This window comes from Lithobates pipiens, unplaced genomic scaffold, assembly GCF_037356315.1.
Source record: "Lithobates pipiens isolate NorthernLeopardFrog02 unplaced genomic scaffold, aLitPip1_a1.2 Scaffold_27, whole genome shotgun sequence".
In the NCBI taxonomy this organism is placed as follows: Eukaryota; Metazoa; Chordata; class Amphibia; order Anura; family Ranidae; genus Lithobates; species Lithobates pipiens.
The window spans coordinates 11,260,641-11,279,965 of NW_027507788.1; the positions used below are offsets into that span (position 1 = coordinate 11,260,641).

The window sequence follows — 19,325 nt, forward strand, 5'->3', positions numbered from 1 at the left end:
AGAATAAAAAATAATTATAATAGCTATATAGCTATATATATATATATATATATATATATATATATATATACTGTATATACACTGTAAAAATCCACCTGTATTAAATTGTCTATACCGAGACGATGAGTTTAAATCAAAATCATAAAGTGCTAATAAAACCAATCACCGACGATGAGACGATGAGACAAAGATTAATTGTGTATACCTGTATTAAATTCCTTTAGATACATACTGTATATACACTGTAAAAATCCACCTGTATTAAATTGTATTGTAACTATACTGTCTGCCTTCATGTTGTAAACTGTTGGCGTTATATAAATCCTGAATGATAATAATAATAATAATAATAATAATAATAATGATATTTCTACATATATTTTAATAGGGTATATTTTTGAGAACTTTTAAATGAATTTTTTTTCTATAATCAAATTTTATCCTTTATATTCATGTTTTTATTATATATTTCAAATTGGGGCTCATTGGGAACTTTTAAAATTGCATTTGCTTTTATAACTGAACCTTTATTAATTACTAAAAGGAAGAAATAAAATGATGGTCATTGTCACAAAGCAAAAATATGCTAATGAAACCATACGCAATCACGCACACTGCGTAAAAACTTTTAGGCACCCAACAGTTTAGGACTGGACTAATTATCCATGAAAAAAAAAAGAATGGAGGAGTTCCTGGTATAATATAAACTCCAACAATTAAACTCACATTATGCATATTAGTTTATCTTACATAATCAAACATAAAAAGAAAATAATCTAAATCTGCCTGTACTATTAGTACAAAAATAAAAAAACATATTCATGCGAGTATCTTCTAATCTCTACATTAAGACGCTTGGCCAAGTGAATTCAAAAGGATAAAATAAAACCAATGTCCTCCTGGGCATCTATAAAAAAAAAAAAAACTATATGGCTATCTTGGATATTCCGGATCCCAATATTTATGCCTACATGAAAGGGTGTGGGGGGGTCCCCCCCACACCCTTTCATGTAGGCATAAATATTGGGAGTCAGAATATCTAAGATAGACATATAGTCCTGTCCAATAAATATATGTAGGAAGATATGGATGTCACAATTGGATTTTCACAACATTTCTTACATGATGCAGTATATAATCATTTCAATCACAGTAATGTAGCAAAGTGGTAGAAGATCTGCCTAACCGGTTTTCCTGGTACTACTCCAGCTGCACCAGAGGCAACATGAAAATTATCTTAAGCCTCTCCTGACACAACTGGTGTAATACCAGAGAAACCCGTCTGGCAGACCTTCCTCCACATTGCTTCTCACGCTTGGACTTCAAATGGATTTCACGTTACCGTATATACTCGAGTATAGGCCGACCCGAATATAAGCCGAGGCCCCCAATTTACCCCCAAAAAACTGGAAAAAATTATTGACTCGTGTATAAGCCGAGGGTGAGACATGCCTGTCCATCCCTGTGTGTCCGTCCATCCCTGTGGGTCCATCCATCCCTGTGTGTGTGTCCATGCATCCGTGTGTGTGTGTGTGTGTGTGTGTGTGTGTGTGTGTCCATGCATCCGTGTGTGTGTGTGTGTGTGTGTGTGTCCATGCATCCGTGTGTGTGTGTGTGTGTGTGTGTGTCCATGCATCCGTGTGTGTGTGTGTGTGTGTGTGTGTCCATGCATCCGTGTGTGTGTGTGTGTGTGTGTGTGTGTGTGTGTGTGTGTGTGTGTGTGTGTGTGTGTGTCCGTGCAGCCTACCTGTGTCCAGCCTGCCTGTGTCCGTCCAGCCTGCGTCCCGTCCAGCCTGCGTCCCGTCCAGCCTGCGTCCCGTCCCGGCCCGGCCCGTCCCGGCCGTCCCGGCCCGGCCCGGCCCGTCCCGTCCCGAGCCGAGCCTCCGTCCTTCAGCTCTTCGTCGGCGGCCATTCTAGGATTCAAAAGCCGCGCCTCCGTCGGTGATAGGCGGAACACTCAATTTCCCACTGACTGCTGTTCCGCCTATCGGATGTCCGTGATAGGCGGAACACTGAATTTCCCAGCAGCCTGTGTTCCGCCTATCACGGGCATCGTCTCATCCTCGTCCGTAGTACGAGGATGAGACGATGCCCGTGATAGGCGGAACACAGGCTGCTGGGAAATTCAGTGTTCCGCCTATCACAGGCGAAGGCGGAGCCGGAGGCGCGGCTTTTGAATTCTAGAATGGCCGCTGTCTGTCTGCTCGACACGCTGATCGAGCGGGCAGACAGCGATGACTCGAGTATAAGCCGAGGGGGGCACTTTCAGCCTCAAAAAAGAGGCTGAAAATCTCGGCTTATACTCGAGTATATACGGTATGTGGAATCTGATAAGTATATGGTACTATGATTATGTGGGATCTCGGCAATTTCTCCGTTGTATAAAATCGATGCTTCGGGGACACCACACTTCCATTATTATTTGCAGACATATGCTTTTGCTACTTTGGAAGAGAGCATTGACCTTTGCACAGACTGGGTATTAGTGACACACCTGGGAGAGAACCTCCCTCCGCTCCTCTTTTAGGGGGTCTGTAGCTTTTCAGGGTACAAACTATACACAGTCTCCAGGGGCCACCTATTTGGGTCAAGATGATGGGTTGGTGCATTAGATCCACCTCTGTCTGACTACCAAGACATGTTTTCAAGTGTTAAATCATATGGATCCTTGTTGTGGAAGATGTCCCTATACATGATAGTCTTTATCTGGGGATGTGTCTAAGTGAAGTACAGTGGAGGGCTGCCTTCTACCTATATCATACCAGAGAGCACTGTAGAGGATTAAAGTCCCATGTTGATCAAACACAATGGTTGCCATGTCCTAGATTGGAGTCCAGTCCTATATATATATATATATATATATATAGATTTTTTCAAAGTTTCACAATGTCTTCCACCTGACCCAGTATATAATTAGTTTTAGTGGTATTAGTGGGGACAGTAATTGCCCCAGTACGAGTGATCAATTGCAGCAATAATATCCCCCAACATTGGTATTAGTGGCTGCGATCAGAGGAAGTTTGACATTATTACTACTTCAATTGATCACTCATCCTGGGGCAATTACTGTCCCCACTATTACCAGTGTTTGGGGTTATTATTACTTCAATTGATCACTCATGCTGGGGCAATTACTGTCCCCACTAATACCAATGTTGGGGGTTATTATTTCTTCAATTGATCACTCATGCTGGGGCAATTACGGTCCCCACTAATAGCAATATTGGGGGTTATTATTTCTTCAATTGATCACTCATGCTGGGGCAATTACTGTCTCCGCTAATACCAATGTTTGGGGTTATTATTACTGCAAATGATCACTTAAGCTGGGGCAATTACTGTCCCCACTAATACCAATGTTGGGGGTTATTATTACTTCAGTTGATCACTCATGCTGGGGCAATTACTGTCCCAACTAATACCAATGTTGGGGGTTATTATTACTTCAATTGATCACTCATGCTGGGGCAATTACTGTCCCCACTAATACCAATGTTGGGGGTTATTATTACTTCAATTGATCACTCATGCTGGGGCAATTACTGTCCCAACTAATACCAATGTTGGGGGTTATGGTCAGGCAGGTAAGAAACTTGACGACAGATGAGAAAGTACATCTCTTCTGCATTACAAATTTCATTTTAAAGTAGAGAGGAGGAGGGGCCTTTCTTGGGGAGTTTACTGGGCAAGATATGTAGAGTAGGAATATAGTTTCATAGTTGGTAAGGTTGAATAAAGACATTAGTCCATCCAGTAGAACCTGTGTGTGTGTTCAGAATGCCACAATTGGATTTGTCCTTAAAGTTTCAAAGTTTCACAATATCTTCCACCTGACCCAGTATATAATTAGTTTCCATATACTTTATTGGCACATAAACACATCTTATATATATATATATATATATATGTGTGTATGTGTGTGCATATATATATATATATATATATATATATATATATATATATATATACATATATATAAGATGTGTTTATGTGCCAATAAAGTATATGGAAACTAATTATATACTGGGTCAGGTGGAAGATATTGTGAAACTTTGAAACTTTAAGGACAAATCCAATTGTGCCATTCTGAACACACACACAGGTTCTACTGGATGGACTAATGTCTTTATTCAACCTTACCAACTATGAAACTATATTCCTACTCTACATATCTTGCCCAGTAAACTCCCCAAGAAAGGCCCCTCCTCCTCTCTACTTTAAAATGAAATTTGTAATGCAGAAGAGATGTACTTTCTCATCTGTCGTCAAGTTTCTTACCTGCCTGACCATAACCCCCAACATTGGTATTAGTTGGGACAGTAATTGCCCCAGCATGAGTGATCAATTGAAGTAATAATAACCCCCAACATTGGTATTAGTTGGGACAGTAATTGCCCCAGCATGAGTGATCAACTGAAGTAATAATAACCCCCAACATTGGTATTAGTGGGGACAGTAATTGCCCCAGCTTAAGTGATCATTTGCAGTAATAATAACCCCAAACATTGGTATTAGCGGGGACAGTAATTGCCCCAGCCTGAGTGATCAATTGAAGAAATAATAACCCCCAATATTGCTATTAGTGGGGACCGTAATTGCCCCAGCATGAGTGATCAATTGAAGAAATAATAACCCCCAGCATTGGTATTAGTGGGGACAGTAATTGCCCCAGCATGAGTGATCAATTGAAGTAATAATAACCCCAAACACTGGTAATAGTGGGGACAGTAATTGCCCCAGGATGAGTGATCAATTGAAGTAGTAATAATCCCCAATATTGGTATTAGTGGGGACAGTAATTACCCCAGCATGAGTGATCAATTGCAGTAATAATAACTCCCAACACTGGTATTAGTGGGGACAGTAATTACCCCAACATGAGTGATCAATTGCCCCCAATACTGGTATTAGTGGGGACAGTAATTACCCCAGCATGAGTGATCAATTGCAGTAATAATAACTCCCAACACTGGTATTAGTGGGGACAGTAATTACCCCAACATGAGTGATCAATTGCCCCCAATACTGGTATTAGTGAGGACAGTAATTGCCCCAGCATGAGTGATCAATGGAAGTAATAATAACAGCAACATTGGTATTAGTGAGGACAGTAATTACCCCAACATGAGTGACCAATTGCGGTAATAATAACCCCCAACATTGGTATTAGTGGGGACAGTAATTGCCCCAGTACGAGTGATCAATTGCAGCAATAATATCCCCCAACATTGGTATTAGTGGCTGCGATCAGAGGAAGTTTGACATACCTGTAATTTCCATATCTTAGAGCATTGTTTCTCAACCTTTTGCATGTCCTCTGCCCTCCTCTTGTCACCATTTGTCTCAGGAAAGTGCCTAGAGCTGAGAAAAGGGGACATCCCTTTCCTAGGTATGTTGTTGGGTGGAAGTGTGGAGGCCCCAAGCCTGACTACATAGCTAGCAAAGAGACAGGAACTCTCCATAGACAAGAAGCCGCAAGAGGAATGCAGAAGGAGAGGGGGCATGTCCTCTGCATTCCTCTTATCACCGGTTGTCTCAGGAAAGTACTGAAGGTGCACTAAGTCTGACCTCATGACTAGTCAATCAAGAAGGCTGAAGATCTGGAACCTAGAAGATGGAGAAGTGAAGATTTCAAAGGGTGGCGGGGGTGTGAGAGGAGGCGAGTATAGTTCCATTTTAAGTGGTTCAAGTCATGCCATTTAGACTCCTCTCCCATAGCCCGCTCCTCTTCCACATTTCCTGCAAATTGTGTGGCAGTGATTGGGATAGGATGCTCCCTGGAGGGGTGAAGTTTGAGATCAGACCCCTTTCTAAATGGCCTTCTGGATTATGGGCCCTTGATGTTGGGGTCCCGTCTCTACATTCTGAGTAATGTACAGGGAGATGAACTGGACACCCTAGACTGATGATTCAGGGATGAGTCGATCGCCTTATGGGGTCAGGAAGGAATTTTTCTCCCTTTAGAGATAATATGACCAAGGGGGGTGTTTACCTTCCTTTGAATCATCTTAAGTTTTAGGGTTCTGAAAAGGCCTCACCTCTGAGGAGTCAGAGGAGCACACTTTCCGACCTCTGGTGTCCATCAAAGCCCTAAAATAATTTCATTCTATGGATTTTAGTTAGATAAAAATTGGTTGTACACTAATTGTACATTTCACAAAATAATAAACCCTCCCCCCCCAAAACAAACAAAAAAGCAAAACCCAAGCCAAGCCCTGGTGTCCTAACAGCTAAGGCACTGGTATCCTAAATCAGGGATTGTGGGTTTGAGTCCCACTTGGGGTGCCTGATTGTTTTCTGAACAAAGAATACAGACAGAGAACTGACAGGCCGCCCTGAGAACGTCATTAAATAATTAGAAACCATAAAGACAATTACCACCTTGGTCAGAAGTGTACAGTATAATGTGTATATTTGTGGGGTATGCCTGTAACTAAGTTTGTAAAATGAACATTTATTTGGAGAGTAGAGATATCAGATAATTTATATTATACATATATATGACCACACAATTGCCGGAAGTGCGTTCCACAAGACCCGGAAGTGACGTCAGTAATACCGGAAATTGCGTCAACGCGTTTCGCCCCTCCCACCGGGCATTATCAAAGACCTCCAGGGGAAGGCAAAACACTTTGACGCAATCTCCGGTATTACCGACGCCACTTCCGGTCTCGTAGAACGCACTTACGGTTTCGTGGAACGCACGCCAGGCACTGCGTTTTTTATATCTGCAGCTGCATGTTTGTGCCCGTTTTGGTCTTCAATTTTGTAAGTACCCATTCCTCTGTGCAATACAAATCTTTTTATGGTACTTCACTATCATTTCCATCCTTTATATCTTTTTGGGTACCTGTCTGTCCGGCTGAGGACCTTCACCAAAGAATTTTTGATCTGACCTAGTCCACCGCAAAAGTACCGTGTATGGGCAGGTACGCTCGTTCGGACAGTCCGGCGGACAGTCTGATCATGTGTACTCGGCATTAGAGGGTTTAGGTAGGAAAGTCCAGGTACTCTTAGCTTTCACTTCAATAGAAAGAAAGTCTCTCACCAGTAGAAAATCCAGAGAATAGCCATTCACAACTGGTTCCTCACCGTTATTGTCCTTATCTTCTCTCACCAGGCCTAGCAGCCAACGGGGTGTTTAAATCAAGAACAAGTATCTGCCACAGACTTTGCTATAGAACACTTTAGTGAAACTGAAAGTTTGTAGGACCCTCGTATGGTACCAGTATCTTGCAGCCGGTCCGGCGATACCACACGAGATTGGATTCACTTGGGTCTTTCAACTTGTCTAGGCTTCTTGTTGAGAAGCCAACCCTTGTGTGGCCTTCTCCCGCAGAGTCCTCCCCTGGATAACGTCACAGCTGCTGGGCCTCTCCACCAATCGAGACGGCACCGGACCACCTCCGAATCCTTCCTTCAGTTTCTCTGCCTCGGGCTAACCACCCCCGAGACGCATGATCGGATGGATCCGCATCCCAGGCCATGAGAGTCCTGGGGGCTGGTCAGGAGGACCAGGACCAAGCAGTCAGAACAGAACTTCTGGACCGGAACCTCGAATCACGTGATATCCGCACCTTAAGTACCCTCTCCCAGGAAGCACAGCAAGAGTGACACTCCCACTGGGTTGATTCCGAGAGAGAATAACCTTAATGCACCCAACAGACTGCGTTCTGCACCCTGCCATGATGACAGCGCCACCTATGGCCAGGCAGAACACCCGGCAGTCCAGCTAGACTGGTGCTGAGGTCTAAATTTAGGATAATTAAACCCAAAACCAAACCATGGTTCAAGGGTAAAGCTAAATGACAAAAACACATAGCGCGTGCTCTTCAGGAGCCGGCGCTACATTTACTATTGTAAGGTCCCTACATTGGGAGCACGAAAAGGCCTCCGCTAGATCAGCCACAGAAGCACATTCATTATAATGGATAGATAGGCAGAGGGCAGACGAGCCTGGTGGGAGCCCACCCCTCCTTAAAGGCGCAGGTGCGTACCGGACACCCAGCATGTGGCACAATGGCAGAAAAGGTCTCCAGAGCGTTCCTTTCACCAGTATTCCAATAGTACAAACAAATGGTCACTATCCCCGCCTATAACTGGCACTTCGAAGCAAGGAGCACATGGAAGGGCAGTGGAACAAAACCAAAGAAAATTCCCAGGCCTAACTCACCAGCCAGCCTGCAACCCACCGAATGACCCTGTCCAACAGTTTGTGTTGAAAAAATAAAAATAAAAAAATACTTGGAGATATAAGTGGTTTATTGTGTTTATAAATAAAATGAGCTTAAGATTTGAAACGTAACCATTATCTTGTTGGAGGGGTATATCTATTATGTTATTATGTTATTTTGATGATGTATAGAAGATGTCTTGTCATTCTCTTTTTGAAATAAAGAAAAGATTTAAGACCCCTTTCACACTGGGGCGTTTTTTTGGGCGTTTTTCAGGTGCTTTAGCGTTAAAAAAAAAAGCGCCTGTAAAGCGCTTGAAAGAAGCTGCAACTGCAATCCCAATGTAAAAGCCCGAGTGCTTTCACACTGAGATCCCTTTCACACTGGGGCATTTTTCAGGCGCTTTAGCTTTAAAAAAAGCGCCTGTAAAGCGCCTGAAAGAAGCCGCAACTGCAATCCCAATCTAAAAGCCCGAGTGCTTTCACACTGAGGCGCTGCGCTGGCAGGGCGTCAAAAAAATCCTGCAAGCGGCTTCTTTGCAGCGCTTTTGGAGCAGTGAATACACCACTCCTAAAGCGCCCCTTCCCATTGAGATCAATGGGAAGCGCCTGTAAAACGCCTGAAAAGCGCTATTGGCAGCAGCGTTTTGTGGGCGCTTTTAACCCTTTATTTGGCCACTAGCAGGGGTTAAAAGTACCCCAATAACGCTCGAAAAACGCTGGTAAAGCGCTGCTAGTTTAAGCGGCGCTTTACGAGCGTTTTTCGGGCGCTGACATTGCGAAAGGGCTCTTAAAGCACTCGGGCTTTCACATTGGGACTGCAGATGAGGCTTCTTTCAAGCGCTTTACGGGTGTTTTTTTTAACGCTAAAGCGCCTGAAAAACGCCCCAGTGTGAAAGGGGTCTAAAAGTTTAAAAAAAATAAAAAACAGGGATTTCCTTTGGCTTCCTATTTTTGTTCCCTAGAGCTGTGGAGGAATTGTCACAGCAAGGTTCCCTTTTAAGAAGGATCTCTTATAGAAGAATAATGGAAGAGGGGTACTAGTTGTTGGAAGTACTAGTTGTTGGAAGTACTAGTTGTTGCAAGTACTAGTGGTTGGAAGTACTAGTGGTTGGAAGTACTAGTTGTTGCAAGTACTAGTGGTTGGATGTACTAGTGGTTGGAAGTACTAGTGGTTGGAAGGACTAGTTGTTGGAAGTACTAGTGGTTGGAAGTACTAGTGGTTGGAAGTACTAGTTGTTGGAAGTACTAGTTGTTGGAAGTACTAGTGGTTGGAAGTACTAGTTGTTGCAAGTACTAGTGGTTGGAAGTACTAGTTGTTGGAAGTACTAGTTGTTGGAAGTACTAGTTGTTGCAAGTACTAGCGGTTGGAAGTACTAGCGGTTGGAAGTACTAGTTGTTGGAAGTACTAGTGGTTGGAAGTACTAGTTGTTGGAAGTACTAGTTGTTGGAAGTACTAGTGGTTGGAAGTACTAGTTGTTGGAAGTACTAGTGGTTGGAAGTACTAGTTGTTGGAAGTACTAGTTGTTGGAAGTACTAGTGGTTGGAAGTACTAGTGGTTGGAAGTACTAGTTGTTGGAAGTACTAGTTGTTGGAAGTACTAGTTGTTGGAAGTACTAGTTGTTGGTTCTAGAACTTATTGTTGCGATTGAGTGTTGTAATCATTTATTGGACTGTATGGCGGACTGTAGGCGGAGGTTGGTGATGTCAAACTAAAGTTTTCCCTATGTTTTAACACACCGATAAATAAAGGATGAATACAGAGAAAAAAAAATGTTGTTATTTTTTTATTAGGAGTAAACAGACACATGAAACAATGCAATTCGCCTTAATTCCATTTCCCATCTCCGGCCCCTAAAATGTGATCCTGTCTTAGATAACTCCTCAGCAATTCTGCGGCAGAACGCATGTCTTATCTCTGGATGAGCGGAAGATGTACGGTGGTTTGCAGAAGCAGCCAGAGAAGCAGATTAAAGGGCACGCCAAACTTGCTGCTTTTTCGCAGGTCCTCTGGCACGCGGGAAGTGTCCCGCAGGGACGATAGTCTTGGTTTGGTCCACAATCTTTGGGGAAGAAAAAAGGAGGAGAAATAGGTTGTGCGAGGTCAGTAATAAAATATGTTATCTTACAGCAATTAAGAGATACTTAACCAGTCAAATACTGGGAGCTTTCACCCCCCCCCCCCTCCTACCCAAGCCAATATTCAGCTTTTAGCGCTGTCCCACTTTAAATGACAATTTTGCGGTCATGCAACGCTGTACCCATATGACATTGTTATCCTTTTTTTGAGACAGATAAAGCTTTCTTTTGGTGGTATTTATTCACCACTGGGATTTTTATTCTTTGCTAAGTAAACAAATAAGACAGAAAATTTTAGAAAAAATTGTTTTTCTTGGCTCCGGTTATAAAATATTGCAAATAAGTCATTTTTTTTCTTCACTGATGTGAACTAATGAGGCTGCACTGATGGGCACTGATGGGTTGTATTGATGACGCTGCACTGATACACACTGATGGGCACTGATGAGGCTGCATTGATGGGCACTGGTGAGGCTACACTGATGGGCATTGATAAGCTGCACTAATAGGCGCTGATAAGCTGCATTGATCTGCACTGACGGGCACTGATGAGGCTGCATTGATGGGCATTGATAAGCTGCAATATAGGAGCTGATTAGCTGCATTGATCTGCACTGATGGGCACTGATGAGGTTGCGTTGATGGGCATTGATAAGCTGCAATATGGGAGCTGATAAGCTGCATTGATCTGCACCAATGGGCACTGATAGGCATTGATAAGCTGCACTAATAGGAGCTGATAAGCTGCATTGATCAGCACTGGTGGGCACCGATGAGGCTGCATTAATAGGCATTGATAAGCTGCACTAATAGGAGCTGATAAGCTGCATTGATCTGCACTGACGGGCACTGATGAGGCTGCATTGATGGGCATTGATAAGCTGCAATATAGGAGCTGATGAGCTGCATTGATCTGCACCAATGGGCACTGATGAGGCTACACTGATAGGCATTGATAATCTGCACTAATAGGAGCTGATAAGCTGCATTGATCTGCACTGATGGGCACTGATGAGGCTACATTGATGGGCATGAATAAGCTGCAATATGGGAGCTGATAAGCTGCATTGTTCTGCACTGGTGGGCACTGATGAGGCTGCATTGATGGGCATTGATAAGCTGCAATATAGGAGCTGATAAGCTGCATTGATCTGCACCAATGGGCACTGATAGGCATTGATAAGCTGCACTAATAGGAGCTGATAAGCTGCATTGATCTGCACTGATGGGCACCGATGAGGCTGCATTGATGGGCATTGATAAGCTGCACTAATAGGAGCTGATAAGCTGCATTGATCTGCACCAATGGGCACTGATGGGGCTGCACTGATGCGTATTGATAAGCTGCACTAATAGGCGCTGATAAGCTGCATTGATCTGCACTCATGGGCACGGAGGAGGCTGCACTGATAGTCAGGGCACTGATGATCAATGTTTTGATTATCAGTGTAAATTGTGTGCTGACAGGTTTGCCAGTTATCGGCTTTCCTTTTCCCACACAGAGAGCGTTTGAGGAAAGGACTGCCATTAACTGGCAAGTCTGTTTACTTGTGATCAGCTGTGATTGGACACAGCTGATCACATGGTAAAGGGATGCTGCGAGTGGCCCTTTACCACAATCTCTGATCAGCTGTGTTCTAAGGACACAGCGGTCACAGAATGTACCCGATGCACATTTCAGCGGGCGCACGGGGGTTGGGGAGGGGGGGCGCGGTTCTAGAAGGATGTCTATTGACACCCTCAGAGAACGAGAGCCGTGTGTAAGCTGTCTTTTGGCTATGGCACGGTATTGAATTGGTTAAAAAGAGAAAATAATGGAAATCAACCCAAGAAGAGCCGTGCCAACAAGCTTGCTTTGAAGCAAGTCAAATACATTATTTTGTTTTATTAGTTAATTTAAGCATTTAATAATTAACAATTATTACTATTATTAAATTGCTAAATTATTATTAATATTTTATTTATTTATAATAACCACTTCAATTCAGAGCACTTTCTCCCCTTTTTAAAATTTTAAACTTTAAACTTTCAGTGCTGTAAATGACAATTGCGCGTTCATGCGACAACTGAACCCATTTTGAAATTTTTTTTTTACATAAATAGTGATTTCTTTTGGTTGTATTTACTTACCACTGTCATTTTTTTTTGTTGAATAAACTCAGACCGAAATAAATAAATAAATAAATATATATATATATATAGATATATATATATATAGATAGATAGATAGATAGATAGATAGATAGATAGATAGATAGATAGATAGATAGATAGATAGATAGATAGAATTTGTTTTTCTTTGTTTCTGTTATAAAATGTTGCAAATAAATAATGTTTGTTCATAGATTTAGGCCCCCAAATGTATTCTGCTACATTTCTTTGGTGAAAATAACCCAAAGCAGTGTACAGTATATTATTTAGTCTGTAGGAAAGCTATAAAGCCCATAAACTGGGGGGCGTGTGCGGATGTAGAGGGAACAAGACGTGCTGCTGTGGAAGCTCCGCCGATCCTGACCCAATCCGCCGCCATACTGCACAGAATCAAGCCTAGGGAGTCTCCAGACTCTATCTGTCTATCTTCTGCACCAGCCCCAGCAGGAATTGTGAAAACCAGCCAGCCGATGCTGTCTCCACCGTGGCCGTGGACGGCTCCACACAGCAGAGACCCGCCACCATTTTGAGGCCGACGGAGCCTCCGACATCCACGGGCTCGCGTGTCGCGATCCTCGGCTAATCCGGACACATCTGTGGCGGCTGTCCCTGGGAGCTAGCTGGGCTGTGTGGGGCCCCGTTAGGCCATCAGAGGATCCATGCCAGCCAACATCCTGCGGCCTACTGTGCCAGAAACATCCTCCATGTTCAGGTACTGTACCCTAGCCGAGCTGCCCTGCCTTCCCTGTGCCACCATCTGTGCCCCAGCAATACTGAGCTGCCTTCCCTTTGCCCCAGCAATACTGAACTGCCTTATCTGTGCCACCATCTGTGCCCCAGCAATACTGAAATGCCTTATCTGTGCCACCATCTGTGCCCCGGCAATACTGTACTGCCTTCCCTGTGCCACCATCCTTACAGGAGCTGTGTCCAGCTGAGGGTTCTGACCGTGAGCAGGTAGTTCATCACCACCACATCTTCTATCCTGCTCCCCGAGATCTGTTGCCTGCCTGCTGTCCCCCAACAAAGGAACTTTGCGCCTGTGCAGGAGCATCAGTACTGACACAGCCTTCATCATCCTCCCAGGACCCAGGTTGTTTGCTCACAGGCTCCCCAAGACCCTCCTCCATCTCAGAGTGAATCTCGGATGGGCCACCCTAAGACCCGTTGCTCAAAATCAGGTCCAAAGGCTCCTCGTACCCCCTCCGCCAGCGGCTACCTCGTCTGCGCAGTGGTCCATGGCTGGGATGGCGTGCCGCTGAGTCGGGGGGGGGGCGGCTGTGGCCCCCACAGGAGTCGGGGGCGGCTGTGGCCCCCACAGGAGTGAAGATCCTGGTGGCCATTAAATCCTGCACGGAAGCCCTGACAGCTAAGATCAACTTCTTGACAGTGGATGCCGGTCTCATCCGCCAGGATATGGATACATTTCGGTCCGGCATCATGGCGGTGGAGGACAGGGTCTCAACGGGGGGGAAGATATGGTCCAGTTGGACTCCAGGGAGGTGAGGGCCCTGCAGCTCCAAGTGAAAGCGCTCCAGGAGCGTGCAATTTTATTTTTAAAATTTTTCGCATTTATGAATTTTTTTAATTTAAAAAAATGTTGAATTTACGAATTGCGATGATAATGAATGACCCGAAAAAATAAATAAAAAAAGAACGTAAAGAAAACGAACACATTTTTTTCGGCAGTGCACATGTCTAGCTGTAACACGTGTGGCTGGCTTAACAGCAAGGAGGAAAAATACTTACTTGATCCATCAACACCAAATGAGTGCAGGGCTGCAGAAACAGAAAGGAAATCAAATTAGTTCACAAAAAAATGGTAATATATAATTGAAGAATTTGTAACATAATAATGAGATGGGATCACTGATGAAATGATTCCCAGGAACAGAGGGATGGGCTGTGCAAAAAACATTTCCATTCATTGGAGCTCCACCATAAAATAAACCCGAACCGGGAGAGAAATAAGGAGGCAGCCATTGATCAGCCTCTTCTGAAAATGTTTGTTCCCTGGCTGTGCCTGGCTTCACTACTCTTTTGGTTTGATTGGTTTGGATTGGTATGACAGCCAGGAAATTAAAATGTTACAGCAGCCTATATATTCACTACAGTTATCCTTTAACCACTTGCTTACTGGGCACTTAAACCCACCCCTCCTGCCCAGACCAATTTTCAGCTTTCAGTGCTGTCGCACTTTGAATGACAATTGCGCGGTCATACAACACTGTGCCCAAATGAAATTTTTACAGTTTTTTTCCCCATAAATAGAGCGTTCTTTTGGCGGTATTTGACCACCTCTACGGTTTTTATTTTTTGTTAATTTTATTTTAAAAAGACAGAATTTTTTTTTAATTTTTTTTTATATTTTGTTATAAAATTTGGCAAACTGGTAATTTTCCTCCTTCATTGATGTACGCTGATGAGGCTGCACTGATGGGCACCGATGGGCTGCACTGACGGGCTCCGATGGGGCGGCACTGATTGGTGGCGCTGGTGGGCACTGATAGGCGGCACTGGTAGGCGCTGATAGGTGGCACTGATGGGTGGCACTGAAGGGCATTGATAGGTGGCACTGATGGGTGGCACTAAAGGGCATTGATAGCTGGTAGTGATGGGCATGGATGGGTGGCAGTGATGGGCACTGATAGGTTAAACTGAAAGGCGGCACTGCTAGGTGGCACTGATGAGGCACTGATTGGCACCACTGGTGTGCATTGATAGGTGGCACTTGTGGGCATTGGTAGGTGGCAATCATGGGCATTGATAGGTGGCAGTGGTGGGCACTGTGGGCAATGGCAGGTGGCACTTGGAGGCACAGAGGAGGAGGCAGATGTGCCTCCTTCCTCTTCAGGACCGATGTCCCTTGGGCATAAGCCAGTGATCGGCTTTTTTTTTCTTCTCACGCTGTCAGTGCAAGGAGAAACAAAAAGCTGATTACCGAGCTCTTGTTTATACACGCCAATGGCTGACAGCTGATCACATGGCAAGGGGCCGGAGTTGCCCCCTTACTTGGATCGGTGATCACCCGAGTTTCGGTGGCTCATTGATCGCAGCGTGCGCCACGCGCCCTGCAGGGAGCGTACAAAGGGGAGGACAGGGAGTGCGCAAAGGGGAGGATGTCCTATGACGGACCTCAAGTGGTTAAATTCTATGACGGACCTCAAGTGGTTAAACTCTATGTAAGGATAAACTTCTCTTAATTGCTTCCCTTTGTTCTGATACATATCCCATTGAAACCATCTTTTTTTTAAATATATATACACTATATTGTTAAAAGTATTGGGACGCCTGCCTTTACACGCACATAAACTTTAACCACTTCCAGACCAGCTTGCGGCTATTTATACATCGGCACTTTGAAGGAGGATATCGTCGTTGTGGCAGCACCTAGGTGCCATAACCCCGGTATCCTCTTCTTCAGTGAGATGGTCCGCTACAAGATAAAAGGTGTCACTTTTATCGGCAACGGGAAAGGGGCCCCCGCCGCTCTCTGGTCCCCTCCGCCGCTCACTGGAGCCGTCAGCGGCAGTGGAGGCGAACGGGTCCTTCTCGTGGCCTGACATGGAGACAAGTGAGGGGAAGATGGCCACCCCTCTCCATATCACTGCAGGGCTAATTTTTTATTTATTTTTTCTCATTTTTTTAAATGCCAAAATAATTTTTTTTTTTTTAAATTGCATTTTAGTGTAAATATGAGATGTGAGGTCTTTTTGACACCACCCCCCCCCCCCCCCCATCTCATATTTAAGAGGTCCTCATGCTTTTTTTTCTATTACAAGGGATGTAATAGGAATAAAAGTGACAACATTTTTTTATTTTTTTGTAAAAATAAAAAATAAAAGGTACAATAAATAAGATTTTTTTTTTAAATGCGCCCCGTCCCAACGAGCTCGCGTGCAGACGCAAACGCATATCTGAGTAGCGCCGCATATGAAAACGGTGTTTAAACCACACATGTGAGGTATCGCCGCGATCGGTAGAGCGAGAGCAATAATTCTAGCCCTGGACCTCCTCTGTAACTCAAAACATGCAACCTGTAGAATTTTTTAAATGTCACCTATGGAGATTTTTAAGGGTAAAAGTTTGTCGCCATTCCACGAGCGGACGTCATTTTGAACCGTGACATATTGGGTATCAATTTACTTGGCGTAACATCATCTTTCATAATATAAAATAAAAAAAGTTGGGATAACTTTACTGTTGTCTGTTTTTTTTATCCAAAAAAGTGTACTTTTGTCCAAAAAAAGTGTGCTTGTAAGACCGCTGCGCAAATACGATGTGACAGAAAGTATTGCAACCACCACCATTTTATTCTCTAGAGTGTTCTAATATATATATATATATATATATATATATATATATATATATATATATATATATATATATATAATGTTTGGGGGTTCTAAGTATTTTTCTGGCAAAAAAAACAAACATGTTTTTAACTTGTAATCAAAAAACCTCAGAAAGAGGCCCGGTCCTTAAGTGGTTAATGGCATCCCAGTCTTGGTCCGTAGGGTTCAATATTGAGTTGGCCCCGCCCTTTGCAGCTATAACAGCTTCAACTCTTCTGGGAAGGCCGTCCACAAGGTTTAGGAGGGTGTCTATGGGAATGTTTGACCGTTCTTCCCGAAGTGCGTTTGTGAGGTCAGGCACTGATGTTGGACGAGAATGCCTGGCTTGCAGAATATGGATTGTAACAAGTCTGCATAATAATAAACAATATTAGGAAGGGAACTCACCCAATGAGAGGAGGAGAAGCACAGCGACGGGTTTCATCATTTTCTTTTCTGATCTGTGAAATAATAAATACACATAATAAATAAGTTGGGGTATTTATTAAGACATAAGGCTTAAGGTAATAAGCTATTGTACTGTTTGCCAAAACCATTATTATTTGCAGCAATGAGAGCGGAAATAACAATTGTATAGATGGAAATAATAATTGGGCAACACGTGAATGGAGCCTGTAAGTGAATTGAGACTCTAAAGTCTAATCATACATGAATCCCATTACTGGCCCCATTTTAGTTGCAGAATAATACATGTCACCATCGTATGGTCATGTGATCATCTAAGCTTTATAATCACTCCATTATAATGATGGATATTGTACAATACAACTAGACATGTGCATTTTGTTTTGTTCCAAATCAAAATTCAGACAAATTTTTCAATATTCGGATTTGATTTCCAAATTACAAAAGTAACGAATTTAAACGAATCTGAAAAAAACAAACAAATTCGATAAAAATTTGAATCGAATTCGATAACAAATTCAAATCGAATTAGCAAAAAATAGAATATTATTTTCTAAAAAATACAATATAATAGAATATAAAATAATAAAGCAATAGACTATATATATATATATATATATATATATATATATATATATATATATATATATATATATATATATATATTTATATATATATATACTCTATTCTAATCTTTTCTATTTGAATTCAAATTCATTCTATATGAAATTCAAATTTTGGAAGATGATATATATATATAATCTTTTGTAATTGAATGCAAATTCATTCTATATGAAATTCGTATTTCAGAAGCCATCTTCCAAAATTTGAATTTCATATAGAATGGATTCAAATTCAAAAAGAAAAGTTTAGAATAGAATAGAAAAGACTACAACAGAAAAAACAATAGAACAGAATAGAAAAAAAATATATATATATATATATATATATATATATATATATATATATATATATATATATATATATATATATATATATATATACTATTCTGTTCTTTTTTTGTCTATTCTTTTCTATTATTTTAGTTAGTTTAAAATAGAATAGAAAAGAATAGCATAGAAAAACAATAGAACAGAATAGAATAAAATATATTCTATTCTGTTCTATTGTTTTTCTAGTCTATTCTTTTCTATTATTTTTTGATTCTAATCTTTTTTATTCAAATTCAATTCATTCTATATAGAATTTTAGAAGATGTTGAATTTCGGAAAATGGTTATATAGAAATAGAATGAAATTATTTACTTTTTCAAATTCGGTTACATTTTTTCAAATGCGGTAGAATTTTTTTTTCGAAGTTGACAGATTTTTTTTTTCGAATGCGGTTGAATTTTTTTCAAATTTCAAATCAAATGTAATGAATGCAATGAATTTAACGAAACAAATTTAGTTAAATAACGAATCCAAACAAAACTAAACAAATTTTTTCATCCTGCACATGTCTAAATACAACATTACAATAGACATTAATATTGTGAACGATTATAGCACACAATGTACGGTCACATTTTAGAAGCCCAACACCAAGCCAAGTTCTCATCTTAGTAAGGATAATACAATCACATAACGTTCCCCCCTTGTAGAATGAATTTCCATACTTACAGAGCGGATGTAGGATCTGATCAGGAAGTGTGATGACAATAGGGTCCGATGGAGCTCTTTTATACCCTTATGTGTCCTGGATGGGAGGGGCTGTCCATAGGATGTATCTACTGATTGGCAGAAGGTATGACCAATCCCACAACAAGGCAATTATTATTCTAATGACCCTGTGACCTTCAGCAAGAGGATGAGGGTGGAGAAGGAAGGACATGGAAAATAAACTTCATAAAATAAGAAGTAATGATTTTTACACTATGCAAAAAAAAAAAAAGAAAGAAAAAGAAAAAGAAAACACACATACACAATATATATCTCACTGAACTTAGATCTTTTCTCAGATTGTATATATTGTTGAAAAAGTTTCTCCAGATGAGAAAATGTTACAAAAAATAACAAAGAACAACTGTCTTCAAGGATGTGTGTTATCATTTGGATACATATAATGAAAATTTCCAAATCACAATGATTCAGAACTAATAATGAATACCATTGTTTTCAAGGATTATAGATCATAAAAAGGTTCAAAGATGGGGGTTTAAA

General features: G+C 41.9%; 1 long non-coding RNA gene across 1 annotated transcript; it reads right to left on the reverse strand.

Moving 5' to 3' along the window:
- Positions 1 to 9,947: 9,947 nt before the first annotated feature.
- On the reverse strand, positions 9,948 to 18,852 carry LOC143933083 (uncharacterized). Its single transcript, XR_013263001.1, has 4 exons — positions 18,786 to 18,852; positions 17,146 to 17,198; positions 14,153 to 14,182; positions 9,948 to 10,236 (listed from the first exon to the last, which is right to left on the reverse strand). It is a non-coding gene; the product is annotated as an uncharacterized LOC143933083 (long non-coding RNA).
- Positions 18,853 to 19,325: the final 473 nt, after the last annotated feature.